General features: G+C 44.9%; 1 pseudogene; it reads left to right on the top strand.

The window, feature by feature from the left end:
- Nucleotides 1-786: 786 nt before the first annotated feature.
- LOC148102791 (uncharacterized) lies at nucleotides 787-1,453 on the top strand (annotated as a pseudogene).
- The last annotated feature ends 10,192 nt before the right edge of the window (nucleotides 1,454-11,645 follow it).

Raw genomic sequence — 11,645 nt, forward strand, 5'->3', positions numbered from 1 at the left:
ATCCTCTTGAGGATATTCAAGGGTACAAGGGAAACCAGGGTGTTCTGTTGTGGGTGCTCCACGAGTTGGGGATCAGTCACGTTGACAGTTCCTAAACAACTGCAGTGAGAGTTTGGTTTGCATTCCCGGCAATAAGTTAGACTTGTTCTTGGTGGGTGTTGTACTCTGCCAGGGCACTCACGAGATCACGAGATCTATTCAGAAATGTTACCCAGTTACGAATTATATGTGTTATATGTGATACTGTGCTACTGTTCTGTGTCCACATTTGTATGTAGACAGGTGTGTGTGTATGTGTGTGTATGTGCAGCTGCTTTCTGTAGCACCTTCAGACCTGCTAGAAGGCGGGCCACACCTCAAGACCATTGCCACACACCTGCTGCTGATCAGGCTTGTCGGGGGAGCTATTTAAGAGACTGATGGAGCTCCCACCAACGTGGGATCATTGAGTTAAACTCCAAGTCAGTGTGTATCAGTATACAGTAGTGCGGATTGTGTATGCCCGCGGGGGTCAGTGGTTGACGGCTGCTTCTGTTGTTTTCCTGCAGGAGGAACGTGGAACAAGAAGGACAGCACGCACAGGGTGTGCAGAAACACGACAGTGGAGAGCACGAGCACGGACGTTGGAGTGGGACACACACACGGGAGTCTCGAGAGCAACAGGGATTTATTGTGCATCTGTTATTTACCTCACTGTAAATAAACGCACTGTCTTCACTAAAGAGTCCAGCATTTGGGTCCTCCTTCCTCACATCCCCAAGGCTTGCCCTGGCAAACCGTGACAGAATGGTCCCGCCAGACATGGATCCAGAAGACTCAATGGAGAGGCTAAGGAGAGGGAGGTGACTAATAAAGTTTATAAACTGTGTGACTTGTGGTGGGAGAAGTCCGAGGAAGTGTTGCGTAGCGCTGTGGAGAGGCAGCTGCAGGAAACGCTTCTTAATTTTCCCTGGCTGGTGGACTCTCTCAACCCAGTCGTCATGGACTTCCTGCTCTCCACCCTCCACCTCCACTCTCCAACTCAGGCCGCTCACCGGCCTGGACAGCCGGTAGATTCACAGCCTGACACGCCAGCCCCATCATCTACACAGAAACGACATTCCGGGAATCCGGCTCCTCACCGCAGCCGGATCTACAGCCGGCTGTGGTGAGTAATAAGGACAATTTTTCACTTCCCACAGCATCTGTTTTTGTGTTTGCAATGGACGGTGACGCCGCTTACGCTGCTGTAAGCCAGCCGTTAGCGCAGGTAGCATTACCTCAGTCAGAGGTCTCCACACCACTCGCTGCTTCTCCATCTGCAGTGGATGTGCCACCATCGTCTCGTCTGCCTGCAGCCACCACTCTGCCATCTTCTCCACCACCTGCTGCTATGGCGCCACCCGGAAGTGCTCAGCCTGAGCTGGAGGAGCTCAGCAAGCCAGAGGAGCGCGCTCCCCGCGGTGGAGTTTAGCGAGCTGGAGGAGCCCGCACTGCCCATGGAGGAGCTCAGCGGGCCGGAGGAGCCAGTGCTGGCCGCAGAAGAGGTCTGTGAGTCGGAGGGACCAGTGCATCCAGCACGGCCACCACGTCCAGCACGGCCACCACGTCCACCACATCCACGTCCGGCACGGCCAGCACGAAATGGATCATGGGCCATGCTACACGTGCCTCACCGGAGATGCGCCGCCGCCACCACTGGATCCATGGCAGCCTGCCGGAGCTGCAACACTGCCTCCACCGAACCCGTGGCAGGCCCCCAGAACTGTTTCACCGCTGCTGCCGGATCCATGGCCACCCGCCGGAGCTTCAGCGCCGCCGCCACTGGACCCGTGGCAGGCCGCCAGAGCCGCGACACCGTCGCCGCCACTGCAGCCGAGGTATGCCATCTGAACTCTTTTTGTCATAGTTATCAGCCGCTGCTGGATGCGTGGTCTGACTTGGGACTGTGAGCTGGAAGTGTTTTTTGGGTTTTTTTGTTTCGTTTTGAGATTGGTTCATGGACACCTCCAAGGTGAGCATGACCAACTGGAACATGGAGCAGGCCCCAGAGATGTTGCAGAGATGAAATTTCTTAGATGGCTTGGGAATGAGAGAAGAGCTGCATGAGGTGGCAGGGGAACATCTCTGGTTTGAACGCTGGCCCATGATCCAGATCAAGATAAGCAGCAGAAGACGGATGGGTGGATGAATGGATCGATACAAATACAGCAGCAAGCTTTGGGATATACCCTCTTCTGTCCTTTCTTGGGAAACAGACACTTACCAATAAGCCTCTATTGCTATCTATACTTCTCTAAAGGATAGAGTAAAATCATCTAAATTTTTATTAGATATCAAACTATTCTGTTTCTGTTTAATTTATTTATTAACAACATTTCTGAAATGTTCCCATCTTAATTCCTCTGTTCTTTCTTGTTCACTGTAACTCAAACTTATGAGATGACATATATCAACAATATAATAAAAAAGGTTGAGACACTTCTCGATTTAATTTAATTTATTACTGGAAAGGCTGTGAAATAATCAAATGGAACTCATATTTTAAGTGTATGGACTTTCCTCCATGTCAGATGGCGCTTCACCATCACAGAGTGTGGTTAATAAACTTGCATTGGTGCAGAGCCTGTGCTGGAGGGCTTTATAATACAGTGCCAGTGACAAGTAGTTGCTTTGAAGTGGTGCCTAAAGTGGCAGAACCTCCACGAGAATGCTCGAGCAAAGTGAGGGCTGGACTGGAATTTTTTCCATACTGTGGGTTTCACTTTAACAACACTATTAAGGATGACACTGAGTCCTGGAGTTCACCTGGACACTCACATTGGCTTTATCTGCACACTTTAAGAAAAAGCCTCAACTAGTACTCAACTAGTTTAAAACAGATCTCTGAAGAAAAAGAAGTGCAACCTCAACAATTTTACTCAATTATTACACATGGAGTCAGTCTACTATTGTTTCGTAAATCAAAGAAGAGTCTACATGTGTCATGGCTGTGCTGTGGGGCAGGCAGGAAGTAGGACCCAAACACAGGACTCATACACGGGGAGGAATTAAACTCAAAGCGGCAGCTTTATTCTAACATCACATACAAAACTAAACTGGAAACTAGAAACAAGAAACTGAAACTAGAAAACAAACCACAAACTGAAAACTAAAAATGAACCAGAAACACAAAGGGAGAAACACAGCACTGTGAGGGTGAAAGCTAATGACGCAACAACGGACAGAGGAAAACGCAGGGCTTAAATACAGAAGGGAGTAATGAGGGAATGGGAAACAGGGGTGAAACACAGCTGGGACTAATATGACACAACAAGCCCGGGAGGAAGCAAAACTGAATACACTGAACACAGGAAAAGGAACTATCAAAGTAAAACAGGAAATACATGAATATACACAGAGATGCAGACTTAACAAGGAGACACGGCTGGCTGGGGAGACACAGGAGATGAATGAACACAGAGACACATGTAACTCAACAAGGATCACAGGAACAGCCCAGAGAACACAGAGACGAAACACAGGCTGAGGTAAACACAAAAGAAGGGAGAACGAAGATCGCTGAGAACTAAAAACCAAAACCATGAACAACAATAATCAAAGAATATAGTTCCAGAGTCTGAAACACAAATACTGGGTCGCAAACCCGTGACAACATGGTTCCTTGGTGTGGTACGGCAGGCCATAGGTAATGTCTTAATGTCAGTGAGAACATTTAAATATGGAAGATGATTCAGAACATTGAATGATTTAATCTAACATCATGAAAGTTGGTCACCTGCAACTTGTCTTAGGTCAGGGTTTTGGGGTCTTCACACAGGATGCAATATTGCTTTGTTCAGGCCATTGTTCAAGGGAGACAGAGAGGATAGCAAAATATTCATACTAAGCAAATCTCCCTGTCCGAGGTTTTGGACAGGAACACATGATGAGATGATATTGCTGACCTATAATAAAAACTCCAACTTATGCTGAATAACTCAGACACACAATGTCATGTATTGTTTCCATGTTTTGTTCCTTGCCTCCTGCTCGCTGGATCCTTTGTTTCTATCTGTTTATCTCTATCTGCATGTGTGTGTCATATAGCAGTCAGTCTTTAAATTTGTGCAGTTTGTAAAAGCACATTTAGGGCTTGGGTTGAGTGTTGTTTTGAAGAAAATATGTCTGTGAAGGTTCTCAGTCATCCAGGTCATCGTAGTCAAAGGAGCTTGCAAAGAAAAGCGTCTGGACTTCTTTAAGTTGCTTGAAGACGTTTCACCTCTCATCCGAGAAGCTTCTTCAGTTCTAAGGTCAAATGGTGGAGAGTCCCAGATATAAACCTAGTGGGAGTTTCCCCCCACGGAGGGACAAAAGGACCCCCTGATGATCCTCTAATTGCCTGAGCCAAGGTGTGAAACTGGGTGTGGGTCCCAATCAGCCAGAGTTTCGGGTGAGGTCATTGTGAAACCTGGCTCCACCTTATCATGCGAATTCCTGAGGTCAGATGGCCCAGGATGTGAGTGGGCGTTTTGAAGAAAAAAAAAAGTCTAAAGAAGTCAATTTTAAGAAACAAGAAAATGTTGCAGTTTAAATTAAGCCTCACACGTTCATTTTGACATTACAGTTTCTGTCTTTCCAAAGCAGGGGAAAAGTACTCTGTCCTATGATGATCCCATCTAGATTGGCTGCTGGTGATCTAGTGGATGTTAACAGGTTAACAATTTGCAGCACAATGCTTTCGCATGCAAAATAAAGGGGATTCATGTTCTCAAGTCATCCAGTGGACCTGAGTGAAACCTTTAGTGGTTTGGCTCTGGCCTGTGGACCGTTTGTTTGACACCCCTGCTGTATGTGGTGCCTGTGTGAACGAGTGTGTGATTCCACTTGTCACATTTCCAGTATTGTGGGCTGAGTGCCTCATGGGAGTCTTCTGTGGTAGTTATTTTGCCAGTTAAGGCAAACTAAGTGATGTATACCATTCGTATAAATGTGGTGAAACTGTAATTTACTGAAGTTCTGCTGAAAAGCTGAGATCAGTCTATCATTAGTGATGTGTGATACTGCATATTTTGGTATCGATCCGATACCAGGTAAATACGGGGCAGTATCGCCGATACCGATACTTGTCAATAAATAATTGCTAAATCGCAATTAATTTTCATGACCTTAAGTGTTTTTTGTGATGTTTCCTTTTTTATTATTAAATAGTTAAAACTCAGGACATAATTAGGACAAAGTCTATAATTAAATAGAAAATACTTTATTATTGTGGCGGACGTGGACTCACCTGCACGGCATCCACAATCACGCCTTGCCGGCCTGTGCTCTGCTTGTGTTGTTGTTGTTTTTGGTGGTGATATGTATGGCTGGCAGCGGGAGAGCTGCAGCCGTTGAATCTACTGTTACAGCAACCGTGTGATTATTGTAAGGTGGACAGCGCGCAGGACGGACTGGCTGGGGGTGAGCTGGAGGCTGGCGTGCCAGCCGGACCTGCCAAGCTGGAGACGGAGTTTGAGGTGCGCGAGGGTCCTTACACGCCCGAGGGCGGCGTACTGTCCGGTCTGACCTCTCTTCCAACAGAGGCTGGTATGTTGCTCCGGCTCACTTCCACGCCTGCTGTGCCGCTGCTGCTTGCCACATGGGTGGCCCCCAGACCAGCTCCGGGGCTGCTGCTGGAGGTGCAGAACAGCCCCCGGATCCATCTTGTAACCGGCGCTGCTGGATGCGCGGGCGACCGCCAGAGTGGACACTTCCCTGTCGCTGGGCCGGGGCATGGAGCATGGGGCATGGGGCGCCGATGGTCCAGGCTGATTCCCTCGGCTGCTCACAGAGTGAGCTCGATTTTGGGCCATGATGCAGTGCAGGGTGTCTTCAGGTGATTCAGCCTTTCCGTCTGTCCATTAGTCTGCAGATGGAAATCTGAGCTCAGACAATGCATCCCCAGTTTGCCTCCAGGCTTGGGAGACAAACTGGGGACCTCTCTCAGACACAAATTCTATGGGTATGCCTGTACAACTTGAAAACATGGTCAACCAGGATTTTTGCAATCTCTGAAGTGGTATAAAACTTATTAAGGGCAACAAAGTCGGTTGCTTTTGAGAACCTGTCAATGATTAAGAGGAAGATGGTCTTACCATTACAAGCTGGCAGACGAGTGATGAAATCTAAGGAGATGTGTGACCACAGACGATGAGGAGTAGCTAGCATCTGAAGCAATCCGGTGGCTGGTAGTGTTTGCATTGTACTTCTGGCACAGGTGGTACACATCACTACATAGTGCTTGACATCCTTTTCTAAGGAGTCCTGCTAGAAGTAGCGCACGAGAAGGAGAGACAGAGTTCTGCTTATCTACGGGTGGCAGGTGAATCGTGCCATGTGTTCCCAGTGAATAATGGGGGAGTGGACTGTGGAGGGAACTTAACGACAGTTAGGATGACCTGAGCCAGGGTCAGGGTCATTTTGCAGGGCTTGTTGGATCATAGTCTCCGTATCTCAAGTTAGGCTGCCAATGGTGCATGAGGCGGGCAAGATCCACTCAGACTCCAACTTGCAGGTGTCATCGGAGAACAGGCGAGAAAGAGCGTTGGGTTTGACGATTCTAGAACTAGGGCGACAGGATCCATTAAAGTTAAGGTGTCCAAAAAACAAAGACCAACAAGTCTGGCAAGCATTTAATCTTTTAGCTGAATATAACGATTTTTATGGTCTGTCCAAATGATCAAAGGTTGCTCGGTTCCCTGTAGCCAGTGGCACTGAGGTGAACAGTTTAGCTTGGAAAAAGATACTTTGGATTCTGCAGACCAGTCAAATGGAACTTTAGGTGAGGTGAGTTCAGTGAGTGGTATGGCTACCTTGTTTAGTTATAGATGAAGCAGTGACACTGCCGAATCTGAGGAAGCATTGTCAGTTTTTCCGTAAGGTTGGGATGGGCCAATCAATGACATCACAATTTTGACTGGGTCCATGTAGCCCAGAAACAAGACAGCTAGGGAGTAAAACTCCCACTTCTTAGCCTTCATTTAGAGATGATTCTCCAAAAGCTGCTGCAACACACTGCTGACATAAACACGGTGTTCTACCAGGAGCAGAAAAAATCAAAACCGGGTATACATCAAAATGTTGTCAAGGTAGATAAACTCATTTAGGAAGTTTCTTAACATGTCATTAACTAAGGCCTGGAAGACGGCTGGGGCATTGGTGAGTCCAAAGGGAGCAGGTAGTTAAAGTGTGTGAGAGGGGTATTAATAGCTGTTTATTATTCGTCGACCTATCGGATGCGGACGAGATGGTTGGCATTGTGAAGCTTAAGCTTTGTGAAGCTCAGTGGAGAGGTTCAAAGGCAGAGTTAATGAAAGGCAGTGGTTATTTATTTTTGACTCTGACTTCATTAAGCTTGCAACATTCTATACACGGTCTGATTGTATCTTTTTTTGCCACAAAAAAACCCTTAGCTCCTACTGGAGACGAGAACGGGCAGGTGACTCCTGCAGGCAGTGACTCACGGATGTACTTTCCATTGCCTCCCTTTCCTGCTGTGACAGATTGTATAAATGGCTGGAGGGAAGAAGAAGGTCGGCAGCCTGTCCAGAGAGGACAGCGCCATGTTTTTACTATCTCCTATAATCTTGATACTCCTCTGACACAGATTAGAGGTCTGCCGTAGCAGTAGAGGTGCAGGGTCTGAGTTAGTGGGGCCTGAGGGGAGTGCAGAAGGAAGACAGTTTCTGGGAAAGCTGTGGAGGCCTGGGCTGTCTGAGCTGAAGTGGGAGATAAAGACGGCATGAATATCTTGGAGAACAGAAAACATCTTGTCCCGAGTGTCGCTAATGGCTTGACAGTGTTGATCTAGGTATTGTAGCACTTGCTCTTGTACACCAAGCACTGCGTCCTGTTTCTTAATTGCAGAGCAAATTGGGTGTGCTGGGTCCATGTGTGGCCAGATCAGGCTGAGGGGGCTGAGAGGCCTGTGCAAGAATGAACCCAAAAGTATACTCAGTGCACGAAGGGTTCAAATTTAAACTGACTTTATTTAAAAAAAAGTTGCAGATAAAGTGAGGCACTGAAGGAGGGACAGGCTCCACTGCAATGGGAAGAGAGAGGTATTATTACCAGAAATGATTGCTTTAGGTGGGTCTTGCAACAACAGAGTGAAAGGAGATGACTCACTTGGCAGGCAGGCGAGAGAGATTATCGAGGGACGGGAGAGATTCTCTGGGGAAGACGGTAAGGTGAGCGGCAGGTGAGGTGGGTTGTCCACTCACGATTTCGGTGAGCTGTGGATGATTACGGAGAGCAGGACAGCAGGCAGGTAAGTTTTCCATTTATTCCACAGGAGGTGCAGTCGTGACTGGGAGGTGAATTTAGTTTGGCAGCAGCGGGAGCAAAACGCCAGTTTCAGAGAAATTCAGGTAGGTACAGAGGTAGGTGAGGAATGAACCCGAGGAGAAGGCAGCTGGAAAAGCGAAACATGAAGACCGATTTACCACTACGGTTTAGCTGACGATCTGGTGGAGAGTGATGGTCTGCACCAGTCCTGAAAGCTACCACGCTGAATACTGGTGACGAGCTACAGGTGGAGAGAGGCAGCCAAGTAGCTCATGAACTCCAGGTAGGAGTCAGCACCACCACATCACCAACACCCAGGATCATGACAGTACCACTTTGATAGCTTATAAAAAATTCAGGGACTGAGCAGCAAGACATAACTAGTGATATTCAGTAGTTATGTGAACACATAAAACAGGACTGCAAAATAAAAGAATAAAATTATTGATTATTAAACAGAATAAAATAAAATAAATACCAAGCGAATGTGTGTGGTATACGTGCAAGAATAAAAATTATTCACCAAAGATTCATTATGAATAAATAATTTAACACTGTTCGTGGCCTCAGTCCAGTTTTTTCTTCCTTGTAGATATTCCAACCCTCAGACTAACAGACAAATAACTCAAAGAAAGAATAGATAGAAAACTATAAGAGCAAAGCAGACTTATGACTGCTGGAGAGATGTTCCAGGCAAAGCTGAATACATGCTTTCTTCATTCTGAATGCATGAACGAATCTAAAAATGAAAAGAAAAAAAGCAGCTCTCTTCTCTTCTGTCCTGGATCAGGCCACTTAGCACAAAATGTCTGTGCACAAAGTTATGGCTCTGACTTCTCAGCCCACTCATTATGATACATAACAAAGTTATCCACCTTTAATCAGCTGCTCATGCGTCCGATGGCTTCTGAAATAAAGGAGTCCTTCATCTACTGATCACTACATATATGTTATATACATATTTTTTCCGTCAAGAGCAAAGACCGCCACCTCCAAAGAGAATCAGAAGAAGAGAACAGGTGTGCAATATGCCGTGTCTTCTCTGGATAGACACTGTAATGTTACACAACCTGTTTATGAATGTGCAGTTGCAGAAAAGAGAGAAACAAACACCTACTCTGTTCTAAAGAGTTGTTTTTGATTTGACTGATTTTATTCATGCATTTTATTTTATTTTTTTGTCATGCATAAAACAATATGCACAGAGGCAGCCAGAGTAGAATCACAATTTACAAGTACTGTAAAAATTATACATAATACAAGAAAAAATACCTTTAGAAATAAAGGTGGGTAATTTATAAACTCTGAACATTCTCCCAAATTTCATTTCCAACTTATCTATTTAACATAACACAGCCTGTCTGGGCAATTTTGACGGAGGATTCATCTTCAGTTGTGCAACTAAAAACCGTGACTTCTTGCCAGAAACCTTCTAGATGAATCCAAAATAGTATTAGCGATATTCTGCGTTGAACTCTTAGCTTTATGGTTTAATATGCCTCATTATAGTGTGCAGAAGCCTTCACTAAGGGACATATCTGAGGCGGTGCTTATTCTGGGATGTGAAAAACCGCAGGTTAAAAAGGCTGGATGGTGGTAATTAATCTTTGTGGGATGGAATAATTAACTGCTAAAATAACCCCCAAAAGATTTAATGACTTAAATCTGTAAAAACTGTAAAGGTTTATATTGTTTCTGTAAGAGAGTTCATGTCATTCAAATGATGGATGAAGCTGCAGAAAGACCGTAGAGTGTGTGGTCTATTTCTTCTAGATGTATACACGGTACATCTGAGAAAGAGAGGGAAGCTTCCCTGAGTCGAAAGCCAGAATGATGTTAATGGTGTCAGCGAGCAACCCCTCCCACCTGGACACCAATAATGACAAGGTTGGACTTCAGGTCAGGGACCACCAGGAGAGCTCCAAGCCATGAGGGAAACCTCACACTGCTGTGGGGACTCCTCTGCCTTGTTATCCATCTCCTCATAACCAGCTGCAGGAGCCATGCTGCTAGACTCCCTGAGTAGGTTACAGAGATCAATGTTTAATGTTGCCTCGTATGGATTCCCTCCTGACCTTTCACCCCAGCTGTCAAGGCAATATTTCTTCTTGATCAACTGTGGAAACAACTAAAGACACATCACTGCATGCATTTAAAATTTGTCATTAAAATAAATGTAAAGTGTAGACTTGGTTCTACTGAACTCAATCATAAAATATTAAACAACCCACCACACAGAACTGTTTTTAAAAATATTAAATTATGAATAACTGACAATTTATCAGTGAATACAAAGCTAAATAACTCCAAAGACACAGATAAAAGAGTCATTTTGACATTTGTTCTTTTTATTTTTTATATTTGAAGACCCCAGAGGACCTAATATGCAGACATAACAGGGACTTGCAAGTGGGTGGATAAACAAAAAACGTTAATCTAAAACTTACTGATAACAAAGGGCACTGTACGGTGTGACACGAAACTCAACAAACAAATAACATTGAAAAGGCTACAGGAATTAACCAAGAGGGGGGGAGCCCGCAGAAAGAAAACAAGGACAACTCAGGAACAGAAGGGAAATGATGCAGAAAATCAGGAGGTCTCCAGATAACAGGGAATTTTGAACCAGGAACGTTTTCGATCTGAGACAGTAGATCTGTTTATATAAACAATGAATGAACAATGAAACAGCCTTAAAGGCACAAATCTTCAGGATATCAAATATTTATCATTTAAGACAACACCTTACAGGCGAAAATGTGTTAATTCCATGCACACTCATATTTAAACTGTAATACTAGTACTAGTTTTGAACTAGTAGTCATTTTAAATTGCTCTGACTTCTGTATTTCTCCTTTATTTTTTAAAAAATAATTTTTGCAGTTCTGATTCTAGTACCCTCTAAAATGTCTGACGGTCATTTATTCCGCCACTTTGCTGAAATATCACAGCTATTACATGGATTGCAGTGACATTTTATCCAGATTTAATGGCGAAAAGAAGATCAGCGCTCATAAGTTAGATTTTCCCCTGACTTTATCTCTGCTGTCACCAAATGCTCTCAACAACATTGGGTTGTTTGCCTGAAGCTTGGGACACAAATTCGTGTCTTCATTGGAATAGACAGCAATCATTTTGATGGCTCCTCAGCTTTTTATCTTATCGATTATTAAAGTCTTGTTAGCTAAATTTGGCACATTAATGTGTAGAACTGTGTTTGGAAGCTGTTATTGGTTGATCCAGACTGTGGATGATGCAATGATTTAAACAGTTTGATATGCCCGGGTCACTTTTACCTATTTTCCTCTCATTAGAGATGGTACTGTATATATTGTATGAGGTCAAAGCAAAGCTGTCAC

Source organism: Neolamprologus brichardi, chromosome 5 (assembly GCF_056152115.1).
Source record: "Neolamprologus brichardi isolate AB-2024 chromosome 5, ASM5615211v1, whole genome shotgun sequence".
NCBI lineage: Eukaryota > Metazoa > Chordata > Actinopteri > Cichliformes > Cichlidae > Neolamprologus > Neolamprologus brichardi.